This window comes from Lithobates pipiens, unplaced genomic scaffold (assembly GCF_037356315.1).
Source record: "Lithobates pipiens isolate NorthernLeopardFrog02 unplaced genomic scaffold, aLitPip1_a1.2 Scaffold_30, whole genome shotgun sequence".
In the NCBI taxonomy this organism is placed as follows: Eukaryota; Metazoa; Chordata; class Amphibia; order Anura; family Ranidae; genus Lithobates; species Lithobates pipiens.
The window spans coordinates 57,285,566-57,298,408 of NW_027507791.1; the positions used below are offsets into that span (position 1 = coordinate 57,285,566).

General features: G+C 40.9%; 1 long non-coding RNA gene across 1 annotated transcript; it reads left to right on the forward strand.

The window, feature by feature from the left end:
- The first annotated feature begins 9,109 nt into the window (after positions 1 to 9,109).
- LOC143942076 (uncharacterized) lies at positions 9,110 to 12,055 on the forward strand. Its single transcript, XR_013264672.1, has 3 exons — positions 9,110 to 9,220; positions 9,937 to 10,045; positions 11,899 to 12,055. It is a non-coding gene; the product is annotated as an uncharacterized LOC143942076 (long non-coding RNA).
- Positions 12,056 to 12,843: the final 788 nt, after the last annotated feature.

Sequence of the window (12,843 nt, forward strand, 5' to 3'; positions counted from 1 at the left end):
GACCAACCCCTCAATCTGTTTGAGGAGATCCAGTGTGTCTTTAGTGTATGACGGCAAACTTAGCATATGAGGTATGAGTATTGAATCGACCAAATGACCAACGTTCCTGGTCCGCAAGCCAATCCCTGACACTATTGGTATACCAGGGGGTGATAAGGAATTCTTCTGAACTTTAGATGCGTAAAATGTCTCCTCTCTTGGAGTACGAACATTACGGTAATTATATAGATCTTGATCAGTTAATCCCTTGTGATGGCTATTATTGATGATTGACAAATTTTCAATCTTGAACCTAGAGGTTCAAAACATAGAAATGAGTGAATAACAGTCTGTGTTACACAATACTTTATATCCAAGCACATCTTTTCGGAAATTGGCTTTAGTCATCAAGACAATATTACCCCCTTTATTAGCCGCTTTGATCTCTAAGTCAGGATATTTTTTTAGTTTTGAAATAGCTTGTAGTTGTAAGCGTGTTAAGTTATTATGTTTAGGGACAATTGTCATACGTTTTATATCAATGACAGTGCTCAACAGGAAGGCCCACACATTGGGATTGGTCATGAGATCAGGGAATCTTTGAGATTTTTATTTAAATTTGGTAATAGGTACAGATGTTATAATTTCAGGTGTTAAAGGTAACTCATTATTAGTATTATTGGTCATATCTGTATCATCATTTTCCTCCAGTAATAGCATTAAATCACAGGGGCTCGAAAGTCCTCCATGATGTAATGCCTAATCTTCTTGAACAATTCCCTTTCTTGCTTGGAATGAAGATGATCCCTATGAAACATAAATTTGTAAGTAAAATTGCGCGTGAACATATAAACATCTTTAATAGCTTCATATATATCAATATTCATAAAGGGGTAGAAATGCAACCCAAATTTGAGAACGTCTAGCTCTTGACAAACAAACTTATATGGGGTAAGATTAATTACATCCAAACCTACGTGGGTGGTAGGTTGGACAAAGGCGTCTGAAAATTTGCATGTAGGGCTCCCGGCTGGGTAATGTGTGGGTCCAGTGTGCTTTGTTTCCTGATGGGACTTGGGACACCTCCACGACCTACGTACTTTATGGTTTCCCTGAATGTGGTATCGTATAATGTCCATGGCTTGGGATTACCTCATAAACGCAGTAAGTTGTGGCTCGAAATCAAACGATTGGAGGCACAGATTCTTTTTTTACAGGAGACACACTTTCGCACTGACTCGGTCCCCCACCTTCCCACCCACCTGTGTAATCAGTGGTTTCTCAGCAACTCTCCTCGATCTGTCGGGTGGAGTCGCTATAGCCATACATAAACCATACATAAACAATGCCCCTTTGTCCTGGTGGACCAATTAACTGACTCCAATGGCAGATACGTTTTAATTGAAGGCACCATCCTAATCCTTACTTTCACTTTTGCAACTGTGTACGCACCAAATACTTAACAGGACACCTTCCTAGACTCCTTCTTAGACTCCCTCTCCAATTTTAGAGAGGACCAACTGATCTTGGGGGAGATTTCAATGTCAGCCCAGACCTCTGGGTTAGACACATCCACGGGACGATCCACCCACTCTTTCGCTTTCCTCAAACACTTCAGAAAATCCCTACACTCCCACCATCTTGTCTATTGCTGGAGGATACTCCTCCCCACGACAAAGATTTCAGCTACTACTCAGCCACTCATACCATATACACCCGCATAGATCCATTACTGATGGATCAGTTCTCTTTGGAGACTTATCTATTGATCGGTTCTACAACCCTCTCAGACCATGCCCCAGTATCCCTCTCTATACATCCGTTGTCCTCTGACGCCAGGTTCTGGACCTGGAGACTGAACTAGAACATCTTGGATGATGTAGTGGCATCGAAGCACATATTGGAATCTATTTCCCTGTACTTTGCCGAGAGCTCAACAGAGGATGTAGAGCTGGCGTCCATATGGGAAGGGCATAAGGCGGTGATCAGGGGGAGCTCAAATCCCAGGGCGCGAGGCTGAAAAAAAATCATAAGAGGACAATCTCCAAATCCTCCTAAAAAAAGATTCAATCTGCGTAACTCAAACATGAACGTTGCCTGACTCCAGAGCTGGCAGCAGAACTCTAATCCCTTCGCTTGGAGCTTGCCAACATGCTCGATGCCCAGATACAGGTCCACCTACGTCACATTTCTCACAAATTTTACGCTTGCTACATTGGTTAACACATATTTAGTTCTGTGTTGGTGTTGCAATTAATCTGAATCTCAGTCATATAGTCTGTCCACACTGTGCCCAGAGTCCGTGCTTAACATCCTAGAGTGGCAATTTAATAGGCTGATTGATTTTGGACAACAAAATATATTTACTATAACAAAGAATAAGCATAGAAAACCACTTAAAGATGTAGCACCCTGAAGTTTAGGCAGGGTTGCTATCAAATTCATTTGCCAGGCGATAGTTACCTTGGCCAATTGTTAGGAGATCAAGTGATTTCCCCCTAATTCTGGAATTGCTGCACTTCTCTCTTCTGTCACTAGGTGGCATAACTAGTGACATTGGATAAGACCAGGGCATAGCAAGGACAGATTATGAATGAATGGGGTGGGGCCAATGGGCAGGAGTTTCTTTAAGTCCCTTGCCCTGGTGGGAGAGCCTGTTTATTTGGGTGGAGTCAGGTGATTAGGGTTCTGTGCCACATGGACGGCTGTCTGGGTGGACATGTGTTGTACTATCCCGGGCTGAAAGGCCAGAAGCCTGAGGCCTATTCCGGAGTCATGTGGCTGCTAGGCTGTCTGAGGCCTATCCAGAAGCAAGAGAGCAGCGTAGGGTTGGGACTGCTGGCCTGCAGTTCAACCAGAAGTAGCGGTTCAGCCGGTTGTGGAACCAGCTGTGGTCGGAGGTAGGTGTGTTGGGATTTTCAAGTTGAGTCACCTATTCTTGTGACACTTGTCTTAGCCCCTGTACACACGGTCGGACATTCTGCCAACCAAATCCGTCGGATTTTGTCCGAAACTGTTGCATACACACGGTCGGACAAAGTTGTCGAAAAATCCGATCTTTCAGAACGTGATGACGTAATTTCATTACGATGGGACTACGTTCAGGCTAGTAGCCAATAGCTTTGATGTAGGAATTTGATCTGAGCATGCGTGGCACTTTGTCCGATCAGAATTCTCCACACATGATCGGAGTATGTCCTATCGGACCAGTTTGTTGGAAAATATTTACAACAAGTTTGAAAATTTGGTCCTACGGATATTCAGACGGAAACAGTCCGATGCATACCACACACAGTCGGATTATCCGACAACACAGTCCGATAGGACACATTCCGACGGATTCTCCGACCGTGTGTACGGGGGCTTAGAGGGGATTTCCTCTCCCTTTGGAGAAATTACCTCTTATCCCTGTTGTATCTTCAGCACATGGAATGAAGGGAAATCCGCTCATTGGAACCCTCCGGTACCACAGTTGGCACCTTTCAGGGGGGGAGGGGGGTGTAGATATCTGTCTAAGACAGGTATTTGCACCCACTTCCGGGCATAGACTCCCACGGGAGTCTATGCTTCTTCCTGACCCACTGCGCTGTCTGCTGGGACACACAGGGGTCCCAGAGACAGCACGGACCATTCCCATTGCGCTGCGCGACTCGCGCATGCGCAGTCGGGAACCGGGAAGTGAAGCCGCAGGGCTTCAATTCCTGATTCCCTCATCGAGAATGGCGGCAGCAGCAGCCAAGAGCCGACTGACATCGCTGGACCCCAGGACAGGTGAGTGTCCATTTATTAAAAGCCAGCAGCTGTAATATTTATAGCTGCTGGCTTTTAATAATTTTTTTGCGGGTGGACTCCCTCTTTAAGGTTGAGTATTCCCCACGGCATCTCCAGCCTTGTCCCAGGGCATTGATGGAAATGGAACAAAATAAAGGTACCCCATGTGTAGTCAAGTGATCCTTTTATAGGTGCTTAGTGTAGCCCGGAAGAACCCACCACGGGTAGGCCCCTCATGTAACCCTTGTTTGGTGCCCAACAAGCAAGAAAACACGGAGGATGTGACAAACACCCTGTCACCCTGACCTGCCTACATACAGCATGAAGGTGTATAAAAAAGGTTTTGGAGCATTAATGGCCTCCAGTTGCAAAATATATTGCATATTTACATTACCAATTATGAAAGCAAACCGCATTATAAACATTTACATTATACATAAATTGTTGTGACCCATGTTTTATTTGACAAGAAAAAATATTTGCACTACACTTCAAATGAAGTGAGATATTTGCATCTTTTTGTTCCATCTGGGAGATTGTCTCTATAATGTCGAATCTTTTCTCTCTATTTAGAATCTTTTCTCTCTATGTAGAATAATCTTGGACTAATAGAGCTAAGGTTAGGCACACTTGACCACAGGTTCGATGGACACAGATTGCGATTGTCAGCGTCATATCCAATCTCCTATCTATATCGAACTGTTGTCACAACGAAAAAGAAAATAAAGCATTTGTTTATGTCGGATCTTTCAGTTTTCAGATACCCGAAATTCGGACGAAAATGCATTCGGACGAAAACGAATACACATGTCTACTGAATATGGTTCGTCTAGTTTTCAACCATCCCAATAGGATGGTCTCTGGTGTTTTGTTAATATGCGGCTGTTTTAAGTTAATAAATACAGAATTTCTAATTGAAAGCTTTTTTTGTTTTGTGTAATGGTTTGTTTTATTATTAAATCCCACATTATTATACAAAGCATAACTCACAAAACCAACACACCAGGATAAAGATATTTATTAAAAAACATGACTGTTATTTTTAGTTGAGTGAAAAGGGATTTAAGAAATGATTGTTACATGGCCAAAATAATGATACTTAAACTTGTGTTAAAGCTGATATTTGTATAGCGCACAATGCGAACTCAATCGCCTCACATGCCTGTGTTTCCCCTCCCTTCAACCTTCTCTAAGCCCTGGCAAAGAAAATTATATTTTCTAGCATTGCTGCATAGGTTAAAAAAAAGACCTATTCATCAAGTTCAACCATCAAAAAAATCCATCAGTGGGACACAATAATCTGGTTGGGATTTTAACACTTCCATATTTTATCATCAACAACCCGTATCTGGTCTAAACGTCTGATCTGATTTGCTTTAGCATTGAGATAAAATATTTTTTTTATCTACAAAGCCAACAGGATAATAATTCCCTGGATATGACCTACCTAAGCCCTTGTACACACGGTCGGAGATTCCGACAACCAAATCCGTCGGAGTAATAACGACAGATTAATTCCGGTAGAGGTCCGGAAGTGATGTTGCATACACACGGTTGGACTAAGTTGTCGGAAAATCCGATTGTACATAACGTGATGACGTTATTTCGTTAGGACGGGACTACGTTCGGGCTAGTAACCAATAGTTTTGGTCTAGGAATTTGATCTGAGCATGCGTGGCACTTTGCCCGTCGGAGTAGGCTACACATGATCGGAGTATGTCCGATCAGAGCAATTTGTCGGAAAATTTTACCGGCAAGTTGGAAAACTTGGTCTGTCGGATATTCTGACGGAAACAGTCCGATGGAGACAGTCCGATGCAGACCACACACAGTCGGAATATCCGACCAAACGGTCTGATAGGACACATTCTGTCGGAATCTCTGACCGTGTGTACAAGGGCTAAGGATTCAAATGTCTATTTGTTTAACAAAATACATTTATATAAGGAGTTTTTATGATGAATCTCCAAAATTAACCATTTCCTTTTGCAATGTAGCTAGCCATTACATTTCTTTTTCAGTAAATATATTGTTTTGTGAGGAATGTAGAATATTAGAGTGGCCGTATTTTTCACTTCTCAGAAACAATAGATAGGAGACTGGTCTATTCTGGCCACCTACATCTGGGCTAACTGGGCATTTTACTCCTGTGCCGTTAGCATCCACTGTAGTTACCGGGATCATAATAAGTTAGTTTAAATCTGCAAGTTTCAGTTCTTGGGTGGTCACTTGTTCTCCATAATAAGAGCATCTGAGTCTAAAGAGCTGATTCTTTTTTCTTGTAAAAAAAAAAAAGAGCTAATTATTTAACTAGTTTCTTCTTAATTGCACCTTTTACATCCTTGTTGCTCATGCTGTAAAATAGATAATGGGGTTCAAAATCAGAGTTACGATTGTATAAAGTATAGATACTGTCTTGTCTGTTTCAGGAGAATATGTGGAGCGAGGTCGTAGATCAGCCTTTCTCAACCTTTTCAACACAGAGGAACCCTTGAAATAGTTCTCCGGTCTCGGGGGAACCCCTGCTAAAAAGTAGAAATCTACAACTCATGATACATTAGTGTGATGGTCAGTTGGAAGAATGGTCCTTACACTTGTGGTCATTGGGAAGAATTGCCTCCTTACAGACAGCTAAAAAGATCAATGGTGTCGGTGGGAACTTATCTGAGAGGCAGAAATTGCCCAATCCTGAAGAAACCCCTAGCAACCTTTGGAGGAACCCTGGTTGAGAATCACTGTCGTAGATACATGAACATGATGGTTGCATAGTATAGGGCCACCGCCAGGGGTGTAACTATAGGGGATGCAGCAGTCGCGACCGCAACTGGGCCCTGTGATGCAGGGGGCCCATGCAGCCCCCTCTACATATGGCCGGCAGCAGCATAGGCAGCTAGGGGTACCAGTGCACCATGCACACGGGTGGCTGGAGGTGGAGGGTGACTAGCAGAGCTCCATGCTCGACTATCGCACTTGGCTGCTCTTTAGTTGTGCATTCCCCGCATGACCTGTGTCCTCGGCCGGCTCCTCAGAGTATCCCTCTTCTGCTCCATGCATTGCCGCTCAGTCCGATGTCTGTTCTCCCCAGCCAGAGTTGCCCCCCCCCGATTCATATTCATATCAATATGATATGAATTTTGGGAACAATAGTGGAAGGGAAAAAAAATATCAAAAATGGAGAGGTTACACAGGAAAAAATACATGGGATTCTTTAAATTTGTGTTGAGCCCTACCACAGGAATGAGTAGAATATATCCAGCAATCGTTGTGATATACATCAAGAAGATAAGGAAGCAAATAATCTGGAGGTGGGGAATGTTAGAAAGGCCAAGCAAGATGAACTGGTTTGAAGATGTTTAGTTGCAATCTTCCATAACGACCTTCCCCTAATAAGAGAATGCAGGAAACATTTAGAGAGTGTGGATTTTATGGCGGAACATTACTGTAAGGTTTAAAGCCCAACTTCACTTTAAAGTAAAAAAAATAAAAATATTCTGTTGCCCGGTCCATCTTAAAGCCCATCACTGAAAACAAATTTCTCTTGTTCAGGTAAATTTCCCCTAAGCATCTTAACCACTTCAGCCCCCGGACCATTTTGCTGGTCAAAGACTAGACCACATTTTGCGATTCGGCACTGCGTCGCTTTAACTGACAATTGCGCAGTCGTGCGACGTGGTTCCCAAACCAAATGAGTGTCCTTTTTTTCCCACAAATAGAGCTTTCTTTTGGTGGTATTTGATCACCCCTGCGGTTTTTATTTTTTGCGCTATAAACAAAAATAAAGAGACAATTTTGAAAAAAAACACATTCTTTATTACTTTTTGTTATAATAAATATCCCCCAAAAATATATATAAAAAAACATTTTTTTTCCCTCAGTTTAGGCCAATAGGTATAAAGTTTTTCACTTAAAAAAAACAAACATAAAAAAAAAACAAAGTCAGTGGAGACTGCTCTGGCAGTTTTAGCACTATGATGTCATAGCGTGGGCGGAGCCAGTACCTATAAATAGAGTTGCTGACAGCAGAGAGCCAGTCAGTCTTTGGCTTAGCTTTGGTGAACACACACAGAGATTTCTCCTGCAGGGATTGTAATTAGGACTGTGATATACTAACCTGAGATATTATTCTTATTCAGATTCTGGTAGAAGCTGTACATTAGGTAGGTCTTGTTATATATATTTATATTTATTTATGAAAAAAAAAAAAAAAAAAATATATATATATATATATATATATATATATATATATATATATATTTTTTTTTTTATAAATCAGGCAGACCCTGGCAATATTTATTTATGAAAAAAAATAAATATAAATATAAATATATATATATATATATATATATATATATATATATATATATATATATATATATATATATATATATATATATATATATATATTTTTTTTTTTTTTTTTTTTTAAATCAGGCAGACCCTGGCACTACATAGCTGTTAGTTTATATAAAGGAGATTTTATAGATTGTAACGGATGTGATCAGCTTAATATTCTCCATATACAGCTAACCCATGGGATAACAAACACTTATTTTTTTTTTTCAAACAAAATGACAGTTATTTCAGCCTCAGAGACTGAGATCAGTTGTTAGGGAGGGATCTATTTATAGAACATTGGTTGGAGAAATGCCACACATTGGTGGAAGCTGGACACATTTCCCCATATTATTAGATTAATTGCTATGATGCCATCTAGTATACAGTATATTTTAATATTGATGTATTTCAGAAAAAATATATACTGCATTTTAGCCACTAGATGGAGCTGATAATTCTAGGAATTAAATCTATTATAATACAGGGGAAATTCATCCAGCCTGTAGAAATATGACATTCATCCAACAAATGTCTTATCATCTAATGACATTAATATTGTAGTGGGTCACACATTGGCCATCATCCGCTTACTCCCACATTTCCCATGTTAGAAATAAATGAATATATATATATATATATATATATATATATATATATATATATATATATATATATATATATATATAATTAAGGTGGGTCCAGATCAATGTTTACTGATTATCAAATGCTAATAGATCTGATCACTGCCACAGTCCATCTTATAAACAATCTATCAATATATTGTTAACTTGTTGCTTTGTCAATAAAGTTTTCACTAAAAAAAAAAAAAAATGGTCAGTGGAGGCTGCTTTGGCAGTTAGCTCTATGATGTCATAGAGTGGGCGGAGCCAGTACCTATAAATAGAGTTGCTGACATTTTTAAAGCTGCTTTGGCAGTTTTAGCACTATGATGTCATAGAGTGGGCGGAGCCAGTACCTATAAATAGAGTTGCTGACAGCAGAGCCAGTCAGTCTTTGGCTTAGCTTTGGTGAACACACACAGAGAGATTTCTCCTGCAGGGAGTGTAATCAGGACTGTGATATACTAACCCGAGATATTATTCTTATTCAGATTCTGGTAGAAACTGTACATTAGGTAGGTCTTGTTATAAATATTTATATTTATTTATGGAAAAAAAAATTATATATATATATATATATATATATATATATGTATATATATATATATATATATATATATATATATATGTATGTATATATATATATATATATATATATATATATATATATATATATATATATATATATATATATATATATATATAAAAATAAATCAGGCAGACTCTGGCACTACATAGCTGTTAGTTTATATAAAGAAGATTTTATAGATTGTAACGGATGTGATCAGCTTAATATTCTCCATATACAGCTAACCCATGGGATAACAAACACTTTTTTTTTTTTTTTCAAACAAAATGACAGTTATTTCAGCCTCAGAGACTGAGATCAGTTGTTAGGGAGGGATCTATTTATAGAACATTGGTTGGAGAAATGCCACACATTGGTGGAAGCTGGACACATTTCCCCATATTATTAGATTAATTGCTATGATGCCATCTAGTATACAGTATATTTTAATATTGATGTATTTCAGAAAAAATATATACTGCATTTTAGCCACTAGATGGCGCTGACACTCATTACAGAAAATACAGGGGAAATTCCTCCAGCCTGAAGCAATGTGACATTCATCCAACAAATGTCTTATAAATAGACCCCTTACTGTCCGATGACAATGACATTAGTTGTAGTGCATTTTGTGTGATATTCATTTGTTTTTTCTCTTTATAGGTGCGGATTACTTTCATAAATTTCATAAAGTTTTCAGATACAGATTGACAAGATGCTGCTCATCCCCTACGCCATCAATGAGCTGCTTCAGGGCGCTCTGAGACTTGCAGTAAGTATTTTTTTCCACTCTTTTCATATGTAACTGGTGATGTATAAAATTGTATAATGGCTCCTTTACACATGCAGTAACCCCCACCGTCCCTCTGAGAAGCGATCTATAGAGGGTTGCTTTTCAGAGGGTGGTTGACATGTGCATGCACCAACCCTTGCCATCCCTCTGAGAAGTGATCTATAGAGGGTTGCTTTTCAGAGGGTGGTTGACATGTGCATGCACCAACCCTTGCCGTCCCTCTGAGAAGTGATCTATAGAGGGTTGCTTTTCAGAGGGTGGTTGACATGTGCATGCACCAACCCTTGCCATCCCTCTAAAAAGCGATCTATGGAGGGTTGCTTTTCAGAGGGTGATTGACATGCAACCAGAAGGTGTTACCCCACCTCCTCAGTGCCTGCTTTAACACATTTGGCGGTTTTATTGAGACCTCATTCACCAAATGTGATGGGGAGTATCATTTCTGCAACCTTGACCACCGTTGCGGTGTAAGGGGGGCGGTAAACCTGCAACTCAGTCGCCTATTTTTCCCACCCCCCGACTGCAAGTGTAAACGAGCTCTAAAGGTGGCCTTATATCTGTAGAATTACCTTTGGAGAAGTAGCAAACCCATTCAGCAGAGCATTTAATGGAACTTTTATGACTAATTTTCTATGACATTTCGTGTGATTTCCATGTCAATGTGTTGAATTTTAACCACTTGCTGACCGGCGATGTACCGGTAGATCGGTAGACATCAAGTGGTTATACCGGGATGGTGCCTGCGGCTTCAGGCATTCTGCTATTGTTTTTTAGAGCCAACAGTCGGCTCTATTGTAAAAGTGATCCAAGCACCTAACGAGCCTCTGGATTGCTTTTACAAGTAGTGGGAGGCGATGTTCGCCGCTTCCTGGTTACCCGGATGTAAACAGCGCCATTTTTAATATGGGAAAGCATCTGATAACACCGATCTTGTTGTGATCGAATGCTTTTAATGGCAGAGGAGGGATCTGGGATCCTATAGACCCCAGATCTCTCCATATAGAGTACCTGTCACGTGACAATAGGTGTCACAAAGGATGTTTACATTCCTTGTGACAGAATAAAAGTGATCAAAACATTTTAAAAAAAACAGTATAAAAATAAATATTTAAAACAGCGAACGCCCCATACTTGAGGTATCACCGCGAACGTCGGATCACGGGCAGTAATTCTAGCACCAGACCTCCTCTGTAAATCTAAAGTGGTAACCTATAAACCTATAACCTATAAAAGTTGAAGTGGTTAATTTCCATATGTCTGGTAGTGCGCATTAAAATTTAGCAACCATTCGGAAAGCGATTAGAATTCGAACAAAATTCTACAGGTATAAGGGCCAGCTTTAGGATTGTAGTAAAGCCTTTGCCCCTGGACTCTGTGATAAGGCTGTGCTAGTTTTCCCTGTTGGTGAGACAGCCTTACTTTGTGTTGTGTCACCGGGGCAGGAAGTGAGGGCAAATCTCCCATATGGAGACACAGATAGAGATAATAACCCAGAAGAGGTTTTTACATACAGTACAGCAGATACTGGCAGAGCCCTGATGGGAGATGATTTGTGATTTGTGGTTTTAGGAGTTTATCTAAAGATATGTAAATAGATCAGTTTTTTATATTGGGGGGAGTAAATGTTTAATGAATACCTATTGGGAAGCCCTCCGCTCACTTCCTCTCTTCCTGAGATGACGGGAAGTGAGAAGACATAAACTATAAAAAAAATAAAAAAAACTTTGGAAAAGATTGAACTCTTTTCTCACTCTATCCAAAAAATAAAGAAATGGGTGGAGTTTCACTTTAATATCTGTACTTCAACTTACCTTCTTTTTTTTTCTTTATAGAGGCGCAAATTTGGTTCTGAGGATGAAAGGGAAAAATTAGTGGAACATAGGGGGGAAGAGGAAAGGCGAGAGGAGGACAGGATGAGTGAAGTTGTAAGGATAAGGGAGGAGGAGAGGATAAGAGAGGAGGAGAGGATAAGAGAGGAGGAGAGAATGAGGGAGGAGGCCTGGAAAAGAGAGGAGGAGAGGATAAGAGAGGAGGAGAGAAAAGAGGAGATCAGAATGAGGGAGGAGGCCAGGATAAAGGAGGAGAACAGAAAAAAAGAAGAGGCCAGGATAAAGGAAGAGGCCATAGTGAGGGAGGCAAGGTCAAAGGAGCTGGCCAAGGAAAAAGAGGAGGCCAGGATAAGAGAGGAGGCCAGGATAAGAGAGGAGGCCAGGATAAGAGAGGAGGCCAGAAGAGAGGAGGCCAGAAGAGAGGATGACATAGTCAATGAGGTCATGTCATGGCTGCAGGCCAGGGAAAAGGAGGAGGCCAGGATAAAAGAGGAGGACAGAATGAGGGAGGAGGCCAGCATAAACCCAGAGGACATGGTGCGGAAGGCAAGGTCAAGGGAGAAGGCCAAGAAAAGTGAGAAGGCCAGGATAAGAGAGGAGGCCAGGATAAGAGAGGAGAACAAGAAAAGGGAGGAAGCTAGGACACAAGAACAAGCCAGAGTAAGTGAGGAGATAAGAAAAAGGGAGGAGACCAGGAGAAAGGAGTACACAAAGATAATAGAGCGGGCCAGGATAAGGGAGGAGAGCTGGATTAGACTGAAGGCCAGGCTGAAGGAAGAGGCCAGGCTGAAGGAAGAGGCCAGGCTGAAGGAAGAGGCCAGTATGAAGGAAGAGGCCAGGATGAGGGAAGAGGCCTGGAGAAGTGAGAAGGCCAGGATAACAGAGGAGGCCAGGATAAGAGAGGAGAACAAGAAAAGGGGGGTACCTTGGACACAAGAAGAGTATGCA